The sequence below is a fragment of the Telopea speciosissima genome, chromosome 1, assembly GCF_018873765.1.
Source record: "Telopea speciosissima isolate NSW1024214 ecotype Mountain lineage chromosome 1, Tspe_v1, whole genome shotgun sequence".
Classification (NCBI taxonomy): Eukaryota; Viridiplantae; Streptophyta; class Magnoliopsida; order Proteales; family Proteaceae; genus Telopea; species Telopea speciosissima.
In genome coordinates, this window is record NC_057916.1 from 62,386,503 (window position 1) to 62,401,123 (window position 14,621).

Sequence of the window (14,621 nt, forward strand, 5' to 3'; positions counted from 1 at the left end):
CCGGGTTTATTCACTTTATTGTGCGGAGGGACATGGTTTTAAAACCAGGAATCGGTTTTACCGATTCGATTCAAATCGGATCGGAATCGTCCCGGAACGGCATAAATCGGATGAATCTTAGAGTCAAAATTCCGATCTATAACGGTAAAAATCGGAATCTGTCCTACGAATCAACCGATTCCCAATATGATTCAAGATTTTTGAAACCCTGGTCATGGACTCTTGGTTCGGTAGCTCAATAGCTAGGGAAGGAAAAAACTTAGGCTATGTTTGGTTGGATAGAAAAGGTATAAAAAACAGTACATATTCTTTATAGTTTTCCTTCCTTCCCGATTTTCTTGCCATTTGATGTTCATCGAACCGATGGAAGATTCTTCTTCCAAATCTCAAATTTATCTCGAAAATAGAGCATAAAAAATATTTCTCAACCTTTTGGTAACAAATTTGTCTCTTGGAGAGAACATTTATGATCCAAGAGAGGCGGGGGGGAGATGGGAGAAAAGGGAGTGCTTAGAAGAGGTGCAGAAAAAGAAATCATCACAGACCTCCGTGTCTTCACCACCGGCGATATGGTCATCCAACGTCTTCCAGCCATTATCACTCAACCCAAATCGCGGCGGTGTGGCCCATCTAGAAAAGCAGTGGCCTTACCCTTCGCAACACTTCCATCTGCTCCACTTACCGTTTATCGGGTTTGTAAACGACCCGCCAGTATTCTTATGCAACACGAGCAACCAACCTAACCACACCTTCTTTTGAGGCGTGAACATCGCATATTTCTCACCCAAGATAGCCTTCACTAAACCCTCGTAAACAATAAATCAAACATCAACAGAAAAAAAAAAGCAGTTGAAGCAAGTTAGCCCTCCTCTTGTCCCTGATTTGGCTCCTTTGGCCTCATTGAGAGAAAGATCATCACAGCTCTTACCTGCCTTTCTCGGTTCAATATCACATGTGATAATACATGTGATATGAATCCTGATAGTTATGGAAACTCAATATCCTGGGCACTATAGATAGCACATCTCAACCATAATATTTTCCATTCAATATATTGTAAATCACCCAATATTGGGATACCAAATTTACCTTTATCTTGTAAGATATGTAAGCCATGTATTTATATTCCCATTGGGGATTATTAGTAGATCAAGGAATACAATCCAGTTCAACATGGTATCCAGAGCCATAGTTGCTCCATTGAGCCAACTTTGAATTTTTTTTTTTTTTCTTTCTCCTTCCTCTCCCTCTTGCAATGGAAGGAAGCAATAATCCTGATGTCGATGGCAGCTCCATTGTAGGCACCAACAACTTGGCCGCCACTCTCCCTCTTTCTTCTTCTGTTTCTCCTCCATCCTTGAATCATGCTCAACATTACATCTCCCTCAAACTCAATTCTAAAAACTTCATCTTTTGGCAAACCTAAGTGGAGCCATTCTTGGATGGACAAAACCTATTCGGTCACATAGATGGTACAACTCCATGTCCTTCAGACCCTATTGCGGTTGCTGCATGGAGAAGACAAGACTCCCTTATAAGAAGCATGTTAGTGTCCTCTCTGTCTGGGGAGGTGTTCCCTTTGATTGTTAGGAAGAAGACTAGCCGAGACATATGGCTAACTCTACAGACTGCGTTTTCCTCTCCCTCTAAGAGCCGTTTGATGGCCTTGAATATGGCCTTGACTGATCTGGAGCAGAAATCAGATGAATCAGTATCCGTGTTTCTCCAACGTGCGAAGTCCATAGCTGATTAACTTGCTGTCGTGGGTCATACCTTGCGGCCTGGGGCATTCAATCTCCATGTGTACAGGGGATTGAAGCATGAATTTAAATCGATGGTGTCTTCTCTTTTAACACGAACAGACCCGATTGCTTATGACGATCTACATGCGATGTTGCTGAGTCATGAATTTCTTCATGGCTCCTCCTTAAAGAAACTGAACATTAGTGATGCTGCTTCCTCCTCTACTCAGCCTACTACGAATACTGTGCAAAGATCCACATCCTCCAGCCCTTCTGGATCCTCTCCTCCAGCTCTTCGTGGAGGCCGTGGGGCTGCTCGTGGTTGTGGACCTCAGACCAGCTATGGCCGTTTTTGGTGTGCTATATGTAGGCGCACTAACCACTCTACAGACCGCTGCTTTTATCGTCCACAAGCCACCTATTCATCCACTACCTCTTACCCATTTCAAATTCCCAACTCTCCTTCTACCAATCATACCTACCCACACCCGAATGTCACCTATCCACCCTATAGCCATCCAAACCCGCCTCTCCTACCCACACCTCATCCATCGAACACCTTGTCATGGTACCCGGATACAGGTGCTTCTCACCATGTAACCCCTGATCTCCAGGCTTTTTCACAATATGATGACTATACTGGTAATGACCAATTGCATGTGGGTCATGGTAAGGGTTTGCACATTGACCATATTGGTTCCTCCTCTCTACCATCTCTATCATCTTGTTTATTTTGTTTACATAACATTCTTCATGTCCCATCCATCTCTAAGTCTCTTTTGTCTGTTCAAAAATTTTCACAAGATAACAATGTGTTCTTTGAATTTCACCCATCTCACTTTCTTGTGAAGGATCAGGTAACCAAGGGAACGTTGTTGTCCGGACCGAGTAAAGGTGGCCTTTATGAGCTTCGTTCTTCCAGCCCTTCTGTTCACTCTGCTGTTCGTGGTTCCATTGATTTGTGGCATTCCCGTCTTGGGCATCCCAATGAACAAACACTTCGTCATACCCTACGTGCTCATAATTTATCTTTTATTAATTCTCATTTCAAATCATTGTGTAAGGCCTGTCACATGGGCAGGGTCAATTGTCTCTCTCTTCAATTAACTAGTAGCAAAAGTATTTTTCCCTTGGATTTAATATTTACAGATGTTTGGGGGCCATCTCGAACCCCATCGACTTCCCATCATAGGTATTGAGTTACTTTTGTCGACAATAACACCAAATTTATTTGGTTCTACCCATTAGTTCGCAAATCCGACGTATTTGATATCTTTCCAAAATTCCAAGCCTTGGTTGAAAGGTTAGTTGGAAGGAAAATCAGGGCCATTCAATCTGATTGGGGTGGGGAATATAAGTTCCTTCAAGAATATTTTTCCAGACTTGGTATTATTCATCGTGTCTCTGCGCCACAGATACATGAGCAGCAAGGGTCTGTTGAGAGACATCATCGCCACATTGTTGAGACTGGTCTCACCCTTCTTGCTCATGCGTCTGTGTCCCAGAAATACTGGCACTTTGCTTTTGAGACTGTTGTTTACCTAAACAATAGAATGCCATCATCTGTATCTCTTGGCATATCTCCTTTTCAGTTAGTTTTTCACCAAGCACCAAATTATGATTTTCTTAGAGTTTTTGGCTGCCTTTGTTACCCTTATTTACGTCCATATAATTGCCAAAATATGGATTACTGGTCCATAGCTTGCGTGTTTCTTGGCTACAGTTCTTCACATCATGGTTACAGATGCATGGATTTACAATCAGAGAAAATATACATTGCTCGTCATGTTCATTTTGACTAGCACTCATTTCCATTGACTAAGTCTTTACCATCTTCCTCTATACCCATCACCCTTGATGTTCCCATCCCTTGGGCGTCATCCTCTATGTCTCCACCACGTGCACCATTACCATCTCCCATGCAACACTTATCAGTAGGTTCCCCACCACACACGCTAGTACCCTTGTCTCCACCACAATTAACCCCAAACCAAAGCCCAACACCCACGGCCTTTCCAAACCAAGTTCCCACATTACCATCTACCCCACCATCCACATCGTCACCTTTACCATTAAAAACTCGGCCAATTCATGACCTATACAACCCTCAGCCCGCACCACAATCACCCTTACAACCAAACCCAATGCCTGCACCTTCATTACATCCCATGCGGCTTCGGTCTCACACTCGACGGCCTAATGCAAATATTGTTCATACAGTTTCTACTGAACCTTCTTCCTTTTCGTAGGCAAATAAAGTTGCTGAATGGAGGACAGCCATGGCTGAGGAGTTCAATGCCTTATTCAAAAATGGCACCTGGACACTTGTGCCACGAACTGAGTCCATGAATCTTATTGGCAACAAGTGGGTGTATAGAATTAAAAGAAAAACAGATGGCAGTCTTGAGCGCTACAAAGCGCGCCTAGTTGCAAAAGGGTTTCACCAACAACATGGGCTTGATTACAGTGAAACATTCAGCCCTGTGGTGAAGCCAACCACAATTAGATGTGTACTTTCAATTGCCGTTTCAAATAACTGGCCGATTCAGCAATTGGACGTACAGAATGCGTTCCTTCATGGGACGTTAGATGAAGAAGTGTATATGTCCCAACCACAGGGGTTTGTTAACCCATCCTACCTAGACCATGTGTGCAGGCTGCACCGATCTCTTTATGGGCTCAAACAAGCCCCACGGGCCTGGTTTCACAGACTATCTGAGTTCCTTATCAGCTTGGGATTTACTGGTTCTTGGACGGATACTTCACTATTTATTCACCGGTCTGGTGCTCATGTATGCTATATCCTAGGATATGTGGATGATATAATTGTCATGGGCAGCGACAACACAATGATTCAGTCACTGCTTGGGCATTTGTCCACAGAATTCTCTATCAAGGACCTTGGGGAGCTTCATTTTTTCCTCGGTATTGAGGTCAATAGACACCCCAAGGGTATTATCCTGTCTCAAGCCCGGTACATTGGTGATTTGCTACAGCGTACTGGGATGACTGATTGTAAACCTGTCAAGACCCCTATGGCTACAACTATGACCTTCTCTGATCAAGGGGGTACACCACTGCCTGATCCCACAAAATATCGGTCAGTGGTGGGAGCATTGCAGTATGTGACTTTGACTCGACCGAATGTCTCCTTTACGGTCAATAAAGCTTGCCAATTCATGCACTCTCCAACCGAGGAACACTGACAGCTCTTAAAAAGAATTATTTGGTATCTTCAAAGTACCCAATCAGGTGGGCTCTTAATAGAGAATTCCAAAACCCGATCTCTACAGGCCTTCACAGATGCAGATTGGGCCGGATATGGGTCTGACCGAAAATCCACAGGTGGTTTTGCGATTTTTCTAGGCCCTAATCTGGTCTCTTGGGTCTCTAGAAAACAAAGAATAGTAGCCCGATCCTCAACCGAGGCGGAGTACAAAGCATTGGCCGATGCATCAGCAGAGCTCGTATGGCTAGAATCGATACTTGGGGAACTTGGATTCCCACTTTCTGGACCACCGATCCTGTGGTGTGACAATCTGGGGGCCACTTACCTATCAGCCAATCCAGTATTCCTTGCACGTACCAAACATGTTGAAGTAGATTTCCATTTTGTTCGCGATCTAGTGGCTAAAAAGCAATTACAAGTGCAGTTCATATCTTCACAAGATCAGCTCGTGGACACCTTAACAAAGCCTCTAGCACATTCCAGATTTGCAACTCTAAGGGACAACCTGAAGATTCGGTTGCCCGATTCTCCACCTTGAGGGGGTGTATTGAGAGAAAGATCATCACATCTCTTACCTGCCTTTCTCGGTTCAATATCACATGTGATAATACATGTGATATGAATCCTGATAGTTATGGAAACTCAATATCCTGGGCACTATAGATAGCACATCTCAACCATAATATTTTCCATTCAATATATTGTAAATCACCCAATATTGGGATACCAAATTTACCTTTATCTTGTAAGATATGTAAGCTATGTATTTATATTCCCATTGGGGATTATTAGTAGATCAAGGAATACAATCCAGTTCAACAGGCCTAGTTCCATAAAGAGAAAAACAATAAATACATAAGCCCTAGCTGAACACAAATGGGAACTCAAAAATCTAGTGAGTCAACAACCTTGTGCGGATCACTCACATACACTATTCTGCATTTGACAGAAAGCTTGCGGGCTAATAAACAATGGGGAGCCCTCTCTCTCTCTCTCTCTCTCTCTCTCACACACACACACACACACACATACACAAAACCCACCCACTCTCAGAATCCCAATCTCCCACAGAACCCACATCGTGAATACTTTTTTTTTTTTTGGTATGAAGAAAATACTTTATTAAGAGTAACCTCGTGGGAAACAAATTCTGCAAATGTCCAAGTACAAAAGGTATGATATAAAAGCCCGAGGTTGGGATTCTCATGTAGTGTCTAGTTGAGACAAGGCTTCTCGTGTGGCCAAGAGGTCAGCCACAAAATTACCTTCTTTGAAGGTATCATGAAAGATGACAAGATCAAAACTATTATATAGTAAGAAATAGTACCCAATGATGTGAGTAATACTCCACGGGATAGAGTGAGCCTCGCACGCCCTTTCAAAAATTAATACATTACAATTTTCCTAGACCCTCGAGCTTGTAGTGCAGAGATCAATGCTTGGCAAATAGGTAGAGTTGCAGCCACACATACATGATTATGTCCACTACCAACTGATAAACAATATAGAACCATCCTTGGGAATCTCTACAAACGCCTCCTACTCCAGTAGGAACATTAGTACCTAAGTTGGCTCCATCCACATTTATCTTAACTGTTTCATGTGAACGTGGGTGCCAAACAATAATTGAAGTTAGAGATTCCTATGACTCCCTGATAAAGTCAGGACAAATTCCTCCACAAATAACAAATTTGTGTGATATTGACTATCCGCACTTTTTTAACATTGTCGGAAAACCAAATCCATATAACTCAACTATATTTACCATAAGATGCTAAGATGTAAGATTGGTTTCAGATTGAGAGAATCTCAACATAGCAAATTGAAGACCCTCCCAAATGTCGACAACCAGAAACCTGATGTAGTGTCACCCTTATCATACCTCTTAGGACCTAGGACAATGAATAAACAAATAGCTAGGGTCGAGATATTGAAAAGAGCAAACATAACAATGATTAGAGAGATTAATACCCCAACAACTTGGTAGATCCACTATAAAGAGCCTTCCATGAATAAGTTTCCAAATGAAAATTTGAACTTTTGGAGCTATGAGAAGACGTCATAATTTCAAACATCCTAGAATAGGGGGACAATGTTCTTTGCAAGTGTATATGCTGAAGCAACAGAGAACAACCCATTAGAGGTACCGATGGCAACTAGACATATCAATCATCTATTTGAGATTACAGATTAGGGATAGTAATAACCACCTATGCTGCTATACCTGCGGCCACCAGTGAAATACAATGTCCACGTTCCACCTCCGAGTGACTAGATCAATTAATTGTTCAACTGTCTAAGGTGCTTCTTGTTGGATTAATTGCATTTGATATATGTATCCATCAAACCCAATTTAATCAATACATTTTCATATTCATGTGCTTATTGTGATTATTTTGATAATGTCCAATTGTCCACTTTTATCGTTATTAGTTCACAATTATGGATAGATTTGGGCATTTTGTTCTAAGGTTGCCACAGTGTATATTTCTCTAATGGAGATTAGTATAGAAAGATAAATGTGGGCACTAATTGTGTTGAACATTAATCTATTGGAATTCCCGATTTGGTTTACCGTCATTGTAATTGCAAGGAGAATTTTTGGTAGTTATTTTTTTCCATACCTGAGACATATATTGTTGAGTTTATATTTATGAAATTGTGGTGATCCAATGATTGATGCCAACCGACAAGACTGAATAAACATTAGACACTCGTTGTATGATTTATTATATGCATAATGGGGGTGTTCTTCAATAAGGTTTCACATCCTGATAGGGTGAACAACCAAGTATGTGAGTTATTGGATAATGATCGATCAGAATCTGAGACCTCGGTAATATTAGATATTAGGGAAAATTATCCTAACAACCCCCTGAGGCGACCCCCTGTGTTTCCAAAATATACACCCAACACCTTTAAGTGGACGATGTTAAATATAAAATTTAAATGACAATTTTACCCTTCAATTAAAATAACCTTATTCTAATTTTTAAAATTTTTCTAACATAAAAAATTGGGACCCACCACTATTCCTATTTCTTCCTCTTCTTCTTTCTTCTTTCTTCTTCAACCACCGCCCCTGCACCCACCACTATTTCTTCCTCTTCTTCTTTTTTTCAACCACCGCCCCACCACCGCTACAACCTCCGACCACACCCACTATTGTGTCTACGAATATCTTTTATTTATGTAGTGTTTCCATTGACAAAACATGTCGCAATAGTAAGTCCTCTCAGGTAATGAGTACCACTTGAATGTGTAGCTTTATCTTCTTGACTTTGCTCAGGAAGGCAACACCTTAAGGTCAAATCTATTGTAGGCCCACAGAGATGTTTCCCAATCGCCAGGTAGGGAACTCCCCTCAAAGATTCAACAGCATCTTAATTCAAATCCTCTATGTCAATTCTCAAACGCTCTAAAGTCAAGTTCTCTGTTTGTCGTAGACTTCGATCAGCCTTGAGCTTGCAAGACTTCCGTTCGACTAAAAACACTTTAGTGATACCATAACAGTCTGCAAGCATTTGTGTTAGGTATACTCTCCCTGCTCCAAACTCAATGACGACAGGGACCTTATCCTCGAATGACCCATTGGAGCACAAAGGCGCTGCAATGTTTGGACAAACTATGTTCCCAACAAGATTTTCCAATATTCCAAAGTCTGCCAAGTTCCCGAGAATCAACACCTATTGCAGAACATGTTTCTCTTGGAACGGCAATTTTTATTCCTTTATTAATCCACATGCCCCAAACTTTGGGTATGTTATAAAACTCGTGAATCTCCAAACTGATACAACAGTGAATCAATTCTATCTTTCTCATTAGTTGGGAGAATTCTGTTATGGTCATGTTATATACTGCATTCCTCTTCATGTTTGAGGTAATGTCATCCGAGGGCTCAGACAGCTCTTTATTTGGGAAGGTAAAGTTTTCGGCATCTTTCGAAATGACTTTCAAATCATCAACATCATAATCTCTCTCGCATTGATGCCCTTTTTGTAGAAAGGTTGTTGTTTCAATGATTGGAATTGTTTCAGAAACGGGCATCTTCTCAGATGTGATTCTAGATTTTCTTGCAGTACAGAATTTTCAAAAGAGAGCTTACTGAGAGGGGTCTAGTGGACATGTAGTCCTTTGTTCTTCAGACTTAGGGTTGTGGTTTCCGCAAAATAGAGAATCGCTAAGACATTTGTTCAAACAGAATCGATTTTTCTTGGGGAACCAAAACTTGCAGCGTTCCTCCTCCATTCTCAATGGCACTACTGAGAAACTGACACCGGTAAGCAGTGCTTCCCTTACACTCTCACAACGACACCTTCGCTGTCTCTGACTCTCGTATGTACCATCTTCTGCCCTCCTCCAGATCTTCAAATCTCTATTCGTACCAATAAACACAAACAAGCTACATCTCGATGTCTTAATTGAAGATTTGAGAACAATTTAAGGCAACCGATACCAATGCCCTTTTTATAGAAAGGTTAAGCCTTTTGCAGATTTGACCTTCTTGACTTTGCTCAGGAAGGCAACACCTTATCTTCTTGACTTTGCTCAGGAAGGAACACCTTCCTGAGCAAAATAAGAGACTAGGGGGGGGGGAGGGTGTTAAGCCTGTGTGGATGGGGTTGCAAAGGGGTGGGGGTAGGTGAGTTTGCAGGAAGAAGAAGAAGAAGAAGAAGAAGAAGAAGAGGAAGAAGAAAGATAGCAGAGACAAAGTAAGAGAGACAACAGTGTGAAGTTTGGGCTTCTCTAAGGGAAAAATGGTAAGCTCACACCTTTTTAGGGCTATATTTGCCATTTTAAGGCATCAAAAGCCAATACATCAGGGGTGAGTGTAACAAGTACCCTAAACTCAGGGGTGCTAGCTGTATATTTTTAAAACATAGGGGATTACTCTGTATTTAGGACAAACCTCAGGCGGTTGTTGTGTAATTTTCCCTAGATATTATTATTTGAAAGAAGTTTTAAATAATTTGATTGATCATTGGTCCTAATACTCACGGATAATTATGCAGTGCACTTGCATTTTTTGTTGGACGTTTTGTTTCCATACTTGTGAGGGTACATTGTGGATGTTAGTAGTGTGGGGAAAAAGTGTATTGAAAGTTTCTACCATAGGGGGTTTTAGGTTATGCGTTTTGTAGAGATGTTCTTTTATGCAATTAAGGAAAACTTAATGGGCTACCCTTTAGGATCACACCACTTGATATGATCTTGACCATTGATTTGTAATATCCTGGTTAAGACTTTTGAGGCTTGGTTTAAACCCTAGTATGGCAACATAATCATTCTCAATAGTTGAGTGAGAGCTCTCGAGAGAGAAAAAAAAAAGTCTTCTTCTTCCTCAAGCTAGGGTTTCTGTCATTGGAGTTAGAGCAAAGCTTTGGTGATCATACTCTTGTGTTGCATTCCTTTAGAGGAATATGCAATTAGAGCATTCTAGGTAACCTACTCAACCCAATGATTGATTCATTATCTAGACTATAAATCGGAAAGTGTAAACGTCATGAGCCTTAGCAAATGTTGTTGACTTTATAGAGAAGGGAGACAGATGCATCCAAAACACTTACAGAGTAGAAAAATTCTTGTTGACCGAACAGAGATGGTGCATCTACCATTGCAAACAATGCAAAAAGATATGGAGAAGAGGAACCTCAGTCCCTAACTGCCACAGGGGGTATTCCGGTATTCTGATTTCATAGGTTGTTGCAATCGCTGATCTCTTGAAGTACCTCAACCACCAGCCTGAAATCACCCAGGAACGACGACGGAGAAGACGACGGCTAGGGTTTGGTATTCGCGAGAGAGAGAGAGAGAGAGACTAGGGTTTGGGGATTTTTCCAAAGGTTCGGTGACTTCGGTCATTCAGGAGTTAGATTGCTTTTAGTTTTTTTTTTTTTTTTTTGTAAGTTAATGTATAAAACCGTATAATATGCGGTTTACACATGTATAATGCTTTAAACATTAAAATCCATGTATAAATCCATATCCGAGCACTTATATGAGAAAAAACACATTTTGAATTAAATGTTCGGATCCACGTATTATACGCATATAATATATGGATTTACTAACTATGGTTTAGACCTGCGTTGCCGATTGTCCCAAGTAAAAGGAACCCTATAGGTAGGAAGCTCAATAAGGGCGGTTTGATTAATAAAGTTATTGTGAGTGATAGGTCACACCCTTCATTTGTCTACAATGGTTAAGTAAGCATTCCAATGATCAGATAACAACCACGGGGAGTGAGTAAAAGAAGAGAGTTGCTCAAGAGAGCTCCACTGAGAAAGAAAAAAAAAAAGAGACTGCCTACCCCATTCATTGCAAGTGAAGACAAGAAATTTTGAAAAGTAAAGGAATAACAGAGGGGATTAAAACATATATGAGAAGTTTTCAATTTTAAAAGAAGCAACAAAATAGGTCGATGCTTGATGACGAGGAGCGGATTTCCCGCATTGTCGAAGGTCAGCCCTCGACAATTGAGCGAAATATTTTTCATGACTGTTTCGGTGGCTACTTCTGACTAACCACCTCAACCTCAGAATTAGTAGGTCCCAGCTACTCCAAGCGAGTCCTTTTGTGTTCACCTTCACCCTGTTCATCATCATAGGCTCTTGCATTGAACCTTTTTTTGTAAGTATACGGAGATTGGGGGTGCGCTGACTCTCCACCATTAGCTTTATCACTTGTGATCTTAGATATAAAGGAGAGGAAATATGTTGAAGTTCTACTACTCCACCTTGAATGCTCGATGGGAAGAGAATAAAATCAGACTTAGTTGTAGAAGACAAAGGCAAAATAGAGTGAGTTGGGTTTGGACTTGCATGTATGTCATAAACATGACACACCTTAGTAAGTTAATTTTTCGTGGTGGCATTGCAGATTTGGGGAGAAGAATTCAACATTGTCCTCTTTAAATGCAAGGGCTTGAATGAATCAGGATTTTGGTTTAAGAGGATAGTCCAACCCCTTATGTTCAATACATACATAATTAGAGCACATGATGAGAGATCGGTTCTCATAACCAGTACCGGTGGGGCGGCGGTGCATGTCCGACGGCACAGTAGAGGCCAAGTGGCACACATGGCACATGACCTCTGTTGTGCCGCTAGATGTGCACCACCGCCTTGCCGGTACTGCAGTGGATTTTAATATATGTCCCAACTCAATTGTTCAAAAGGAGACTATCTCATACAATAAGGGAACTAAAACTAGTAGTAGGGGCATTAGTAGAGCTAATAGACCTTATTGGATATTTGATGTCCAACCACTTCCTAGCCTTGAAATAAATTGCTGCCAGAATGTCATACTCATAGTACATCCAGTGGAGCTTTAAGACTTGGACCCGCATAACAACAAAGGAAAATAAACTTTGTTAGCAGGGATGGAAGGGTTCCAAGGCCTTATAACTAGCACTGGTGAACTTAACAATGAACCTATCTGGTTCTTCATCAACCAGATGAATTTCCTCCACTTTGACAGAATAGGGTTGCCATGCTCGAGAGAACATTGCACAAAGCTCATGAGATTGGCGGTTGCATGGTCACTAATCCAACCAACAAGTGAGAATTGTAGTTGATTCTTTATTGCTTGTATTTTAATTTCTACAATATTAATAGAACCAACGTGTCATTAGGGGAGAATCTATGTTACGTGCAAGATAATCTGAAAATAAAATAAAATAAAAGAGAAATAGTAGGGATAGAAAGAGAGGAAGAGAGAGATAAATTTGGGATAGAGTTTGCTTTACAGACGAAGCAATGGCGTCCTGACAATTGGGAGGTCGCCAATCCTCTCTCAAGATAAACTCTTAAGAATTAATTAATATTTTTCTCCTCCCTTTCTACTTCTTCATACATCAATAAATACACGGCTAATATTAACTACCCACTTCCCAACTCCTACAATTTCTCTCAACTCCTAAAATATCTCTCTAAACTTATCCCACTTTTAATAACTACATACAATAAATAACCACCATCCGGTAGATACATATAATTAATAATAAATTTATAATAACTAACTATAATCACAAAGAACTACACCTAAATAAAAATCGACACATAACATTCCATCCCCCTAAATTTTGGTCTTGTCCTCAAGACCATTAAATTACAAATAAAAATTAAAAACAATTCCACCCGGATCCCAAATCTTGTTTGGGTAATTCTCAAGTTGCTTCCGCCAATTGCCAATATTACGCCCACGAACTTGTCGGTCCAACAATACCAACATTTGAAAAACCTGATGAAAATTCGTATGGATCCGAGATGGTCAATCTCTGTTGAACAAATCGCTTTCATCCAGCCATTGAACAGAGGAGTTACACTCGTATAGACTCGGGACAGTCGATTTCCTCCGCCATGCCTGGCTCTGATGTCATTTGTTACATGCAAGATAATCTGAAAATAAAATAAAATAAAAGAGAAATAGTAGGGATAGAAAGAGAGGAAGAGAGAGATAAATTTGGGATAGAGTTTGCTTTACAGACAAAGCAATGGCGTCCTGGCGCAATTGGGAGGTCGTCACTCCTCTCTTAAGATAAACTCTTAAGAATTAATTAATATTTTTCTCCTCCCTTTCTACTTCTTCATACATCAATAAATACACGGCTAAAATTAACTATCCACTTCCCCACTCCTACAATTTCTCTCAACTCCTAAAATATCTCTCTAAACTTATCCCACTTTTAATAACTACATATAATAAATAACCACCATCCGGTAGATACATATAATTAATAATAAATTTATAATAACTAACTATGATCACAAAGAACTACACCTAAATAAAAATCGACACATAACAATCTAACTCTGTGAAGAAAATCTATCTTCAGTTGGAGACGACGAATCAGGAGAAGAAACAGGCAATGGATTGGAGGAATAGAGAACTACTTTCATGGTATCATAGATTAAGCGAAGAAAGACACCAGGAAATTAGATGAATTGCTTGCTTAAGAGTAGGTCAAAGGGTTGTAAAAAATCTCCAATAACCTAAGGGGGATAAAAAGAGTGACCAATTCCCTGGTTTACTGATCGCAGGAGTTTTTCAACCAGAACTTAATCTAGCTCAGTGGGCTTTTGACATTTTGATAGATGGCTACCATTTGCTAACAGATGCAGGGAACCTAAATACTAATGATGCTACTGAAGCTGCGTTGTTAGGACTCTATCATGAGTGGCTAACAGCAAAGGAGGCGAACATTAAACTACGGAGTATTTGGACCTCTGATAGAACTTTATTTAATCTCTTTAAAGAACCTTTCTCTATCCCCCTTCCTTAGGGTACCACTGCTATCTATTGTGAATTATTAGACTCAGTACTGAACTCTGATAGCGTAGGTTTCACTTATCCCCCCTATCCATCAATGACTCTACTTTAGAAACTGTTAATTAGGTTTGTAGTCTTTTCTATTTTGTTTGTTTTCCATAAAAAAAAAACAAAAAACAGAGTGACCAAGATATAGGACACAAACTCCAAAGCCATGCATTGGGTCTTCAGACAAACATTGGAACCACCAACACCACTCAAACTAAGCAATAAACCTTAATGCAGAGATTAATAAAGCACGCAACAACTAATGATAAGAAAGAAGTGTTGGACAAGTGTGTGTCCATCAAACCCGGTTCGGTCCGGTTCAACCCGGTTCA

The 14,621-nt window shown here is 40.5% G+C and overlaps 1 pseudogene; it reads right to left on the reverse strand.

Moving 5' to 3' along the window:
• Nucleotides 1-8,142: 8,142 nt before the first annotated feature.
• LOC122652641 lies at nucleotides 8,143-9,244 on the reverse strand (annotated as a pseudogene).
• Nucleotides 9,245-14,621: the final 5,377 nt, after the last annotated feature.